The following is an 11,823-nucleotide window of genomic DNA, read 5'->3' on the forward strand; positions in this document are numbered from 1 at the left end:
CTGAAAAGTGCTTACTTGAAAGAATTAGGGGCAAAGAAGTCATAGATGATCTTGGTAAGACCAAGGATCAGTCACAGGTGCAGGTAACCCCTCAGGAAGTTTACCTGTGAAGACAGGAGAGAGCTTAAGGATAACAGAGTCAAGAGAAGACTCATTGTATTCACAAATAATTATTCAGTTCCCAGTGTGCGCCAAAGGCTGACAAACTACATTAGATGAAACGTTGTCATTGGCAAGACCAACCATTTGAGCTAATAGAGAAACTACAATTGTGTTTTTTTAGAAATAATTTCTGTGTATATAGTCAGAGACCAGAATACAGCAAAAATGATATCAATTGCTGAGTTTGGGAATTAGATTTAAGAATAATCCTTCAACTGTGTTTCTTCTCTATTATTAAGAGTCTTTATGGTTTGCTTTTTTTTTTCCCCCTTCCCACATATTCATGTTTTCTTAAATTCCACATATGATTGAAATCCTATGGTATTTGTCTTTCTCTGACTCTAGTTCCATCCACGTTGTTACAAATGGCAAGGGTCCAATTTTTGATGGCTGCATAATATTCCATTCATATAGATACCACCTTTTCTTTATGCATTCACCAGTTGATGGACATTTGGGCTCTTTCCATAATTTGGCTATTGTTGATAAAGCTGTGTAAACTTTGGGGTACATGTACCCTTTCAAATCTGTACTTTCGTATCCCTTAAATAAATACCTAGTAAAACAGTTGCTGTATCTTAGGGCAGTTATATTTTTGACTTTTTAAGGAACCTCCATACTGTTTTCCAGAATGGCTGCACCAGCTTGCATTCCCACGAACAGTATAAATGGGTTGCCTGGTCTCCACAGCCTTGCCAAAATCTGTTGTTTCATGTGTTTTTAATTTTAGCATTCTGAAAGGTATGAGGTGGTATCTCACCATGGCTTTGACTTGTATTTCCCTAACAATGAGTGATATTGAGCATCCTTCATGAGTCTTTTATTCATCTGGATGTCTTCTCTGGAAAAATGTCTGTTCATATCTTCTTCCCATTTCTTAACTGGATCATTTGTTTTTGGGTGTTTGCCACAATCTCTTCTCAAACAGTGTATTAATATACAAGAAGGAACATAGTAAGGGGAGGTATTTTATTTAACTTGGGGGAAAAAAAAAAAAAAACAAGAAAAAAAATATCTTCCCTCCTAATAGCAAAAGAAAAACATTGGACCAAAGATCCTAGGAGTTTCATCTTGTATGTATATCTTGCCTGCCAATCTGATCGACTATCAACTTCTCAAGGATAGATATGTATTCTACACCTCTGTTGTCCCCACAAAAGTCAGCTCAGTGTTTCACTGTAGGAGTCTAATTAATGCTTAATAAATATTTGCTTGTTGAAATACTGAAAGTTAAACAAAATATTGAAAGAGAGAACAAGCCAGGGCTAAGGTACAGGGACCTTTTTGAAAAACATACTCCCTTTCTGAGACACTGTTTCCACTCCTTCCTTAAGTACTCTGGGACTTTGGTGATACTGCATTCCATTCCCTAGTACTGTTTCTCTGGCTTTGGAAGGAAAGGGTGGTTCCCCTCTCCCACACCCTTCCTTGGCAATGATAAAAAGGATGCTATTTCTATGACATTTGAAAACAGAACAGAAAGACTTTACTTTCAGCTGCTTATTAGACATATTCAATGAACAGCAACAATCAATTGTACATCTCTGTTTTGTTGCTAAGATGCAATAAACCCATACTAATAGCAGTCAAGGATCATGTATAAATCTAACAGTAACTGCTTAATTCCCAAATCACTTCTTTAAACAGACACTAGAAGGAAGCTACTATAACCCTTCATGCACCAAACTAGATTGGTTCTATTTTAACAAACCCCTAACTCAATTTAACAGCATTTCTTCAATCGACTGGTGGCTCCTGTTTTCATGTGCAGTAAGGCTTATCGGTCTAATGATAATTTGTGTGATCATGCTGGTATGATATAAAAAAATTTTTTCAAGTAAAAGTTATCATGGATGAGAAAAATTTTCTATCTCTAGACAACTGCAAGATTAATTAACAGTTAATCTCAATCTGATTTCCTGTCCACCCACAGGGTTTCAGCCACCCATTTGGAAGGAAGTCTTGAGGGGTGGTTACATGGACAGTGTAATGCAGTTATACCACTGGGGGGTAAAACCCCAGGTTTACTATTTGTATAATGTTGGGACATATAACCTCTTTGGCCTCAATTTTTCAACTCTAAAAATAAGATAATAAAAAATTAAAAATAATAACAAATATGAAACATTAAACATGCAAAGGTAGGTAACTTTCTAACTAGAGAGCCATTTAGTATTTTGAGGCAAAATTTACTATTTTAGCCATTTTAGTTGTACAATTCACAGCTTTTATTATATTCACGATGTTATACAACCATCACCGCTCCCCCCCCCAAAAAAACGATATTCATTCAGACATCAGGCAGTCACTCTGTAATATTCCCCACCGCAGATCCTGGCAACCACAAATATGCTTTCTGTTCCTATGGATTTGCCTATTCTGCACATTTCATATAAATGGGACAGTACAATAGAGTCCACAAAATTTGCTAAACAGACTAGTTAGCACATATCTAAAGTTTTGAAGATAAATAACCAAAGAATTAGAAACAAAAGCGATTGCCCCTGGGGAGAGAGCATAGAATGTGGAGAGGAAAAGCATGCAAAGCTGCTTTTCACGTTAAGTTCTTTACTATTCAACATATGTATTAATTGATCATTTAAACTGAATTCAATTCATTACTTGATAGTTGATCATTTTCCTTATAATGAGGGATTTTTAAAACTTAGTATTTATCTCATCAAGTTATTTGAAAAGTAAGTGAGATAACACTTATGAAATAAATATGTGGCCCATGGTCTGGGATGCAGAGGTATTTGACACATGTAAGCTACCATAATTATGACTAATCATTATAAACCAGATGTATTAACCAGGATTATATGTTTGTGTCCCCTCCAAATTCCTATATTTAAATCCTAACCCCCAACAGGAAGGTATCAGGAAGTAGAGCCTTAAGAGGTAATTAATTGGGGCACCTGGGTGGCTCAGTGGGTTAAAGCCTCTGCCTTCGGCTCAGGTCATGATCCCAGGACCCTGGGATCGAGCCCCGCATTGGGCTCTTTGCTCAGCAGGGAGCCTGCTTCCTCCCCTCTCTCTCTGCCTGCCTCTCTGCCTACTTGTAATCTCTGTCTGTCAAATAAAATAAATAAAATCTTAAAAAAAAAAAAGGTAATTAATTCATGAGGACAGAATCTTCATGATGGGATTAGGGTCCTTAGAAGAAGAAACAGGATAGAGCTTGCTTCCTCTATATTCTCCATCACATGAAAAGTATGAGAAGAAGATGGCCGACTGCAAACCATAAAGTGGAACCTCACCTGCATGGGGCCTGCCAGCACTTTGATCTGGGACTTCCCAGCCTCTGGAACTGTGAGAAATAAATTTCTGCTCTTTTAGCCACCCAGTCTTCCATCACAGTAGCCAGAACCAACTAACACATCAGGTGATCAGTGTTATACAACAATGGAATCACAGCCATGTTGAGACAGAGCCTAGAGTACTTTGATGGAGATAAACAGTGAAATCCCATGTATTTTATGGATATACCACTAATATAATATCAAAATAGTTAATTAAATATAACTCTTAAATTCCCTCCATTTCTTATATGATTGGATAAATTTTGATTGAGAAGAAAAAAAGCCTTTTAAATAAGACAAAACAAAAGCTGTCACTGAAGTTCCACCAACTCATATGCAACAGCATGGCAACCATCCCCTCCAGCAGCTAACTCGTGGATACCCAGGACTATTACTGGCACCGCCTGGGCTCCACTTCCAGTAATAGCCCTTCGAAGTGCAGAGTATGGTAGGGAAGTCATTCCTCACTACCTGGGTCTCCCCAAGATCAACCTGGGTCACTGGTATGCATGCTGCTTCTTCTGGAAGTCCACTCTCCCACTCATGGCTACAGTGTTGGAGTCCCCAGAACGTTCAGAATCTCGCCAGGCCTCCAGCAGCACAGTCATCTGCAACTTGGCTCTGGAAGCCATGAGGAGGCTTCCTGGTGGCCAGTCTGCCAAAGCCAACACCATACCACCATCTTGAGTGGCCACCACCAGGCTTCAGGAGGCGCTAGACTCATCAGAGCCCCTCCCTTCCCTTCCCCTCCCAATCAGCTAGGCAGGTTGTAGCAAGCAGAAGCAATGGGGTTCTTTTAAACCAAAGTAAATCAAAGTAAACCAAGTAAACAAAACAGAAAAAAGGAAGTTGAGAGAATCCCACTCTTTACTATCCAAGCCATACCCAAGCCTTCTTCATACCCTGAAACCGTGTGCTTTGCACCAAGTGGAAAATAAGCAGAATTCTGCTATTTAAGTGTTATGCTATCTATTGAGTCATTTTCAGACAAAGTGGAGAAAAAAGTACTTTGGAGAACCAACAAAACATGGAACGAGTATAATTTTGAGCTACCGACCAAACCAAGATCATAAGCAGTGGCGTCTCTTATCTCATTGTAAAAGAGAAACTTGGACCTTTTGCAGAAGTCAACACATCAACACACTTGATTTTTTTTTTTCTTTAAAGATTTTATTTATTTATTTGATAGACAGAAATCACAAGTAGCCAGAGAGGCAGGCAGAGAGAGAGAGAGGAAGGGAAGCAGCCTCCCTGCCGAGCAGAGAGCCCAATGTGGGGCTCGTCCCACAACCCCAGGATCATGACCTGAACCAAAGGCAGAGGCTTTAACCCACTGAGCCGTCCACACGCCCCAACACACTTGATTTTTAAACATGTTTTATCAATGCCACCTATTAACTGTCAAAAGTGACAGGTAAGGGGCTTCACACTGAGATAAAGCTAAATGCTAGCCCTAAAGTACTAATCACAACCCGAACGAATGCTACGGCGGCGGGCGGAACGGGGTGGCGCACAGGTGAGTTAAAGACTTCAGAAACTGGGCACCTGGGTGGCTCAGTGGGTTAAGCCGCTGCCTTCGGCTCAGGTCATGATCTCAGGGTCCTGGGATCGAGTCCCGCATCGGGCTCTCTGCTCAGCAGGGAGCCTGCTTCCCTCTCTCTCTCTCTCTCTGCCTGCCTCTCCATCTACTTGCGATTTCTCTCTGTCAAATAAATAAATAAAATCTTTAAAAAAAAAAAAAAAAGACTTCAGAACTAAAATGGACCTTAACGGAGCACCTAGGTGGTTCAGTGAGTCAAGTATCTGACTCTTAATTTTGGCTCAGGTCATGATCTCAGGCTCACAAGATGAGAACAAGCCCTGAGTCAAGCTCCATGCTGAGTATAGAGCCTGCTTAAAATTCTCTCTCTCTCTGCCCCTCCCTGCCCTGCTCACACACGTTCTCTTTCTCTCTCTCTCTCTCTCTCTCTCAAATAAAATAAAAATAAAATGGACCTAGGCAGCCAACCCCCCAACTCTTAAGTCCCTTCTACAGCAAAACTGCCAAATATCCTGCCCGGGAAGTTAAAGAAGCTGCTAAAGCATGTGTTGTGAGCAACAGGGGTAATAAAATGCAAAGAAGACAAAGGAAAACTGTCAGGATTTGCTGATACTTCTAAGGTCTCTTCTAGGAGACATAGAGTTTTAGATACTCCTGAACAAAGACTCCAAACTTTCTGTGACGTGAGACACAGAATCAGGAACAGTGAGGAGCACTTCTGAGAATATGTCCCAGGTTTAAATTCCAGCTCTGCCCCTTGGTTGGGCAACCTAAACTCTCTATACTCCAGTTTCTTCCCCTATGAGGCTAGTAAGAGTGTGACATCATGATGTTTTTGTGAGGATTAATTAGAATATACTAATACTCCTTGTATAGCACTTAGCCCTATGCCCATCAAAAGTGTGCATTAAATGTTACTGTCATTACGTTCAGTAGGTTGAAGTAACTCTGATCAAAGCCACATACACGTTGAGGAAAGGATGTTTGTAACACAAAGTAGGTTCTTCATGACACAATTGCAGAAAAATTTTACTCTGTCAAATAGTTTTACTTGAATTCAACTGAAACCACTGAGATAAAGAAATCTGAAAATAATCGTTTCCTCCTATTGAGCTCATGAATGTTCCAGCTCCCAGATGTAGTGAGATGAGAATCTGTCCCTTTCTCCTTCCCAGGTTTCCCACAAGATCTGTATAGAAATGACAGTTATAGGGAAGAAAAAACAAAATAATCATCTATTTACCTGGGAAGAATATCCACATAGGAGGCCAACCAATAGGGCAGATGCATGACTAGGGACATATAAAATCATCCCTAGTATTTTTGTTTTAGTCTGTTTTCATTTGGCAATATTGGTTTCAGTTGCCCTAGTGAAACGCATTTCTTTTTAGCATAATTTTCCTCCATTCCAGATCTGTTACTGGTCATGAATCTACATAGTCCCATAAAACTCAAATCTGGAAAGAATCTCAGAGAATGTCTAGTTTGGCCTGTTCATATTACAGATGATGAAACTGATGCATGAAGGGATTAAATGGTTAAATTAAATTAATGGTTGCCCATTACATTTATTAGAAATGGAGGAAACAGAAGCACAAGAATATTGATTTTAGCTGAGGTACAAAAGGACAAAATGCTTTGCTAGTTATTAATATGCAGAATTACTGATTCATTTATTGTTCTAACTACAGAATAAAACTCTATTCCTAACTACCAAGAGCAAGCAATTTAATAACAAATAAACTATGCCAAAATGGTTATGGTCATTTTGTTTACCCTCAACCACCATAGGATGCCAGGTAATACCAGCATGCTAATTAATCCTGTCCATCTGGCTAATGTAGTCTTTATAATTTATAATCCAAAGCCTTTGGGTACAAAGACCTATTAACATGCTAATATACCTTCTTACTATTCTAGCTGTTTTTCAATTAGTAATTATCTATAGAGTGAGCCAATGAAAGGCAACTTTTCCAAGTGATTAGCACCTTGGAAATCATAGTCAGGCTGGTTGCTGATTAACATTCTTCGTTTTGGCAGTTAGCATTTCTCATTCCAGCAAATTACTCTAGTGGGTTCAGTTGGTGGCTTGGGGCCATGAAAACCCAAGCCTATTCAATGGCCAATGACTACTTTGAAAAAAATATAATTATGACATATGGATATGAGAAATTGATTTAGTTGACAAAATGTTATATCAAAATATTCATTTCAGTTCTAAAAGACATTATGGAAACAACTGCAGAAATTTGAAAAAAATGTATATTAAATGATGTTATCAAATTACTGTTGGTCCTCCTAGGTGTGACAATGGCGTTGTGGTATCTAAGAAGATGCTGAAGTATTTAGGGGTGAAGTGTCATGACGTCTGCAACTTGTATCTGAACATTTCAGATAGATAAATAAATAAGTGATAGATATATAGATGATAGGGAGAGAACAGCAATTTTGACAAAATATTTTTTAAAAAATTGTTTCAAATAGATCTATGAGGGAAATTTGTACTACAAATGTGTATTTCCAGAAAACTGTATGCTTGTAACACCATATTAATAACTAGTATTTGAATTCTGTCACTCCTACTTGTCTACCTTTTTCTCTGTCTCCCTAAATTGTTAAGAATGGCAGTTTAAAGTGAATAAGATAACAAACATTGTGAAAATATTTTAATGCTTTCTCTATCTTGGTACAACCATCTGTTGGACAATGAGATATTTAAAATTACTATGCAAGCAGTATTCCCACAATGAACATGCACACATTCTGGAAATGCAGTTCCAGTCTTCAGCTGCCTTAAAAATGCCCACTGGTATAAATAAGAATGCTTTTGAGCCATTTACAAGTAGCCAACTTTGCCACTTATATTACCTCATGATTTTACTTCAGAGTCACCTTTATATGGTGTTAGTCACTCAAGGTCAGACAACAACATGCTTTAAAATGTGGCTTCATATATGTGGCTAACTTTAAACTCTCTTTTAAAATTCATTTTAAAATCAATATAACTAACTGGTTTGAATATGGTGGTCAAACTAATAGTAGTAGGAATCTAACTGCCATAAATAAATAAAATGTGAGGGGCACCTGGGTGGTTTAGTGGGTTAAGAGTCATCTGCCTTTAGCTCAGGTCATGATCCTGAGGTCCTGGGATGGAGCTCCATATGGGCTCCCCACTCAGCAGGGAGTCTGCTTCTCCCTCTCCTTCTGCTCCTCCCCTCTCCACATGCATGCATGCTCTCTCTAGCAAATAAATAAAATCTCTTTTAAAAAAATTAAAAATGTGGACCATTAGACAAGCATGTAAATAAATCAGAGCCCACAATTCCAAAAGAGCCATAAGGAATTACTATCAAATTTGTTAAGAGATTGTCTACATTTTTTTGGTGCCATTAAAGATGTAATCCTAAACCAGAAGCAACCATTGAATAATGATTAGAGTAGTAAACATTCATTAAAACATCAGAACACCATAGCTGACATTTCCATATGTGAATAAATCCCCCTAATAACTTGCTGTTGATAAGACAAGTATGAAGCCATATCAGTGCAATACAATGTTGTAGCTGTTCTGGAAACAGCCCATTTTCATTTAATAGCAAATTAAGCAGGCTTTTCAGAGGACTAAATGCCAATAAATAAAATGTAAAATGTCACATTATATATTCATTCACATATTCGATGACACTGATTTCTTTCCTTTTGGGGAGAAGGAAAATGAATTACAAGTGTGTAGTAAAAGACTGAGAAATACATTGCTCTATATTAAAGTATTACATTTAACAATAATGCAAAGCATTCTGTAATTGCCTCCATAAAGTCAGAAATTTCACGGTTCATCAAAGAGAAATTCCAGAGTCTTCAGGACAGCGAGATGTTGGTGTGTGCAATGCTGAAAATGGTAACACAGGCCTATCCTTGTTTTATTGTACTTTTCTTGTGAAGTTTTTTACAAATTGGTATGTAATAACCATGTATGGAGCAAATCTATCGGTGCTATTTTTCCAACAGCATTTGCTCTCTGTGCAACAATTGTTAAGTCTCATAATATTTCAAATTTTTCCATTATTATGTTTGTTATGGTGATTTGCGATCAGTGACGTTTAATATCACTATTGTAATTGTTTGGGGGCACCTTGAATCAATAAATGTTGTGTGGGGGGTTTTTTTGTTTGTTTTTTTTGTTAAAGATTTTAACTACCTATTTGACAGAGAGAGATCACAAGTAGGCAGAGAGGCAGGCAGAGAGAGAGAGAGAGAGGAGGAAGCAGGCTCCCTGCTGAGCACAGAGCCCGACGCGGGACTCGATCCCAGGACCCCGGGATCACGACCCGAGCCGAAGGCAGCGGCTCAACCCACTGAGCCACCCAGGCGCCCAAATGTTGTGTGTGTTTTAACTGCTCCACCAACCAACCATTTTCCCATCTCTCTCCCTCTCCTCAGGCCTCCGTATCCCTTGAAAAGGCAACAATATTGAAATTAGGCCAATTAATAACTCTACAATGGCCACTAAATGTCTTGTGATAGAGTCTACTCCTGGTGAAGATGCTGTGAATATTGTGGAAATGACAACAAAGGATTTAGAATATTTACATAAACATAGCTGATAAAGCAGTGGCAGGGTTGGAGAAGATGAACCCCAGGGTTTTTTTTTCTTTTTTCTTTTTTAAAGGTTTACTTGTTTATTTTAGAGAGAGTGTGCATGCACACAAGCAAGGGGAGAGGCAGAAGGAGAGGAGAAACTCAGACAGGCTCCGACTCCCCAGTGAACATGGAACCTGATATGGGGCTCCATCTCACCACCCTGAGATCTTGACCTGAGCCAAAAATCAAAAGTTGGCCGCTTAATCAATGGAGCCACTCAGGTGCCCCAACCCCACCTTTGAAAGAAGTTTTACTCTGGGTATAATGCTATCCAACAGCATCACATGCTACGAAGAAATCATTTGTGAAAGGAAGAGTAAAGCAATGCAGCAAACTTCATTGTTGCCTTATTTTAAGAAATTGCCACAGCCACCCAACCTTCAGCAACAGCCACCCTGATCAGTCACAACCATTAACACTGAAGCAACATCCCCCACCAGCAAAACGTTTACCACTAACTGAAAGTTCAGATGACATTTAGCCCTTTTTATCAATAAAATATGTTAATTAAGGTATGTGCATTGTTTTTTTACATAATGCTATGATACACTACAGATTACAGTACAGTATAAACATAACTTTATATGCACTAGGAAATTAAAAAATTCACTTGACTCAATCTATTGCAATATTCGCTTTATTGCAGTCATCTGAAAGTGAACCCACATCTCTGAGGTAGGCCCGTACTCACACACGTACATACAAACTCTTGCTATTTGAACCTGATTCATGTGCTCCTTTCATTTTAAATAGAAATGACACCCTCAAGCCCCCTCCTTCCCAAAATAGACTCTGGTTGATAGGCAAGCCAAAATTTGGAATTCCAACAATATTATGTCAACATGTTAACTTAGTAAATATTCTTTCAGAAAAGGAAAAAAAAAAAAAAACACCAGACTATGAAGGTCCTAACGTAAACCATGCCTGACCTAAGAAAATTATCATTGACTCAAATAAGAAAAATGTGATAAAAGTGTTTTTTCTTTGACCCTCATGCAAATCTGCATTTCTGAGAGAATTCTGATTACATAGAACTTTATATTTGCGACTTCTTTTTGTGTAGGAAATGAGCTAGAAAAGAACAAGGATAACCATAGTGGAGAGAGAAATATGTTTTAAAAAAATCGAAAAAAAATCAAAACAGAATTACAAAATTGGTGAAGTCATAAGAATTTTGACTCAGTAATTTTTGACATGTAATCTCTCCCTTACCCACCCCTTCTTTTGCCACAGAATGATATTCTGACAAACCAAATGACTGCAAAGATCCAAGATCCATTTGCTTGGATAGAGTATTTATCTCCTGGATTTTCTAAATGTTTCCTTTTTGTTTTGTTTTGTTTGCCTCTCCTTGCAAAAGTCTTCTTTAAAACAAAAGCAACCTTCTGAGCTCATGGTGAAATCTCTCAGTATTAAATGCTAATTTATTAGATGGTTATAAAATTGCAACACCACCAACCCAGCAATAATGAATCCCTATGGTCTCTGACTTCAGGAGGAACCTGACATATCACTGGAAAAAATGAAGAAACATAATCAAATGTCATTGTTAATGATACTCAATTATTCCATCTGTGACCTGAGCCATTATAACTATCGCCTTATAATTGCAACTCATCCATTGGGAAAGCCAACTTCAAACATTATCATAACTTAAAGGTCACTTGGAAAGTATGCAATTATAACAAAATTTTGTGATAGTTATGAAAATGAATTCATTTTTTAATACCTTGGCCCAGATGACATTTGTTCTTTAAAGAATAAATCATAGAATATGAATTAAACTTATTGTATTTACTGTGTTTCTATTTTTCACACATTTCTGAAAAGAAAATCAAGAACAAATGTTCCTTACATAATTTTTCCCCAGGAACCTTTTTTCTTCTCAAAACAACAGTGGCTATCAGTGACTCTTCTTCTCATGGGACCCACTATGCTTTTGTGGAGAAGTCCATTTCCTTCCCATCTTCTGCTTCTGCCTCTTGCCCACTCTGTCCTCTTGGACTTAGTGGTGCTAAGCTCTCTCCTGTTTGCCTCCAATGAAAGGGTGAGAGAGAGCAGTGAGTCAGAAAGCAGTGCCCTGTTCTTTATTAGCATTAAATTAATTAATTAATTAATTAATTCCTGGTCTTTCTTTATTAGCCTAAATCCATCCAACCTGGGAATAAAAAAAAAAGA

At 38.2% G+C, this 11,823-nt stretch overlaps 1 pseudogene; it reads left to right on the forward strand.

Annotated features, from left to right (window-relative positions):
• Positions 1-3,808: 3,808 nt before the first annotated feature.
• LOC123388323 lies at positions 3,809-4,151 on the forward strand (annotated as a pseudogene).
• Positions 4,152-11,823: the final 7,672 nt, after the last annotated feature.

Source organism: Mustela putorius, unplaced genomic scaffold (genome assembly GCF_011764305.1).
Source record: "Mustela putorius furo isolate JIRA1106 unplaced genomic scaffold, ASM1176430v1.1 tig00003898_pilon_pilon_pilon, whole genome shotgun sequence".
NCBI lineage: Eukaryota > Metazoa > Chordata > Mammalia > Carnivora > Mustelidae > Mustela > Mustela putorius.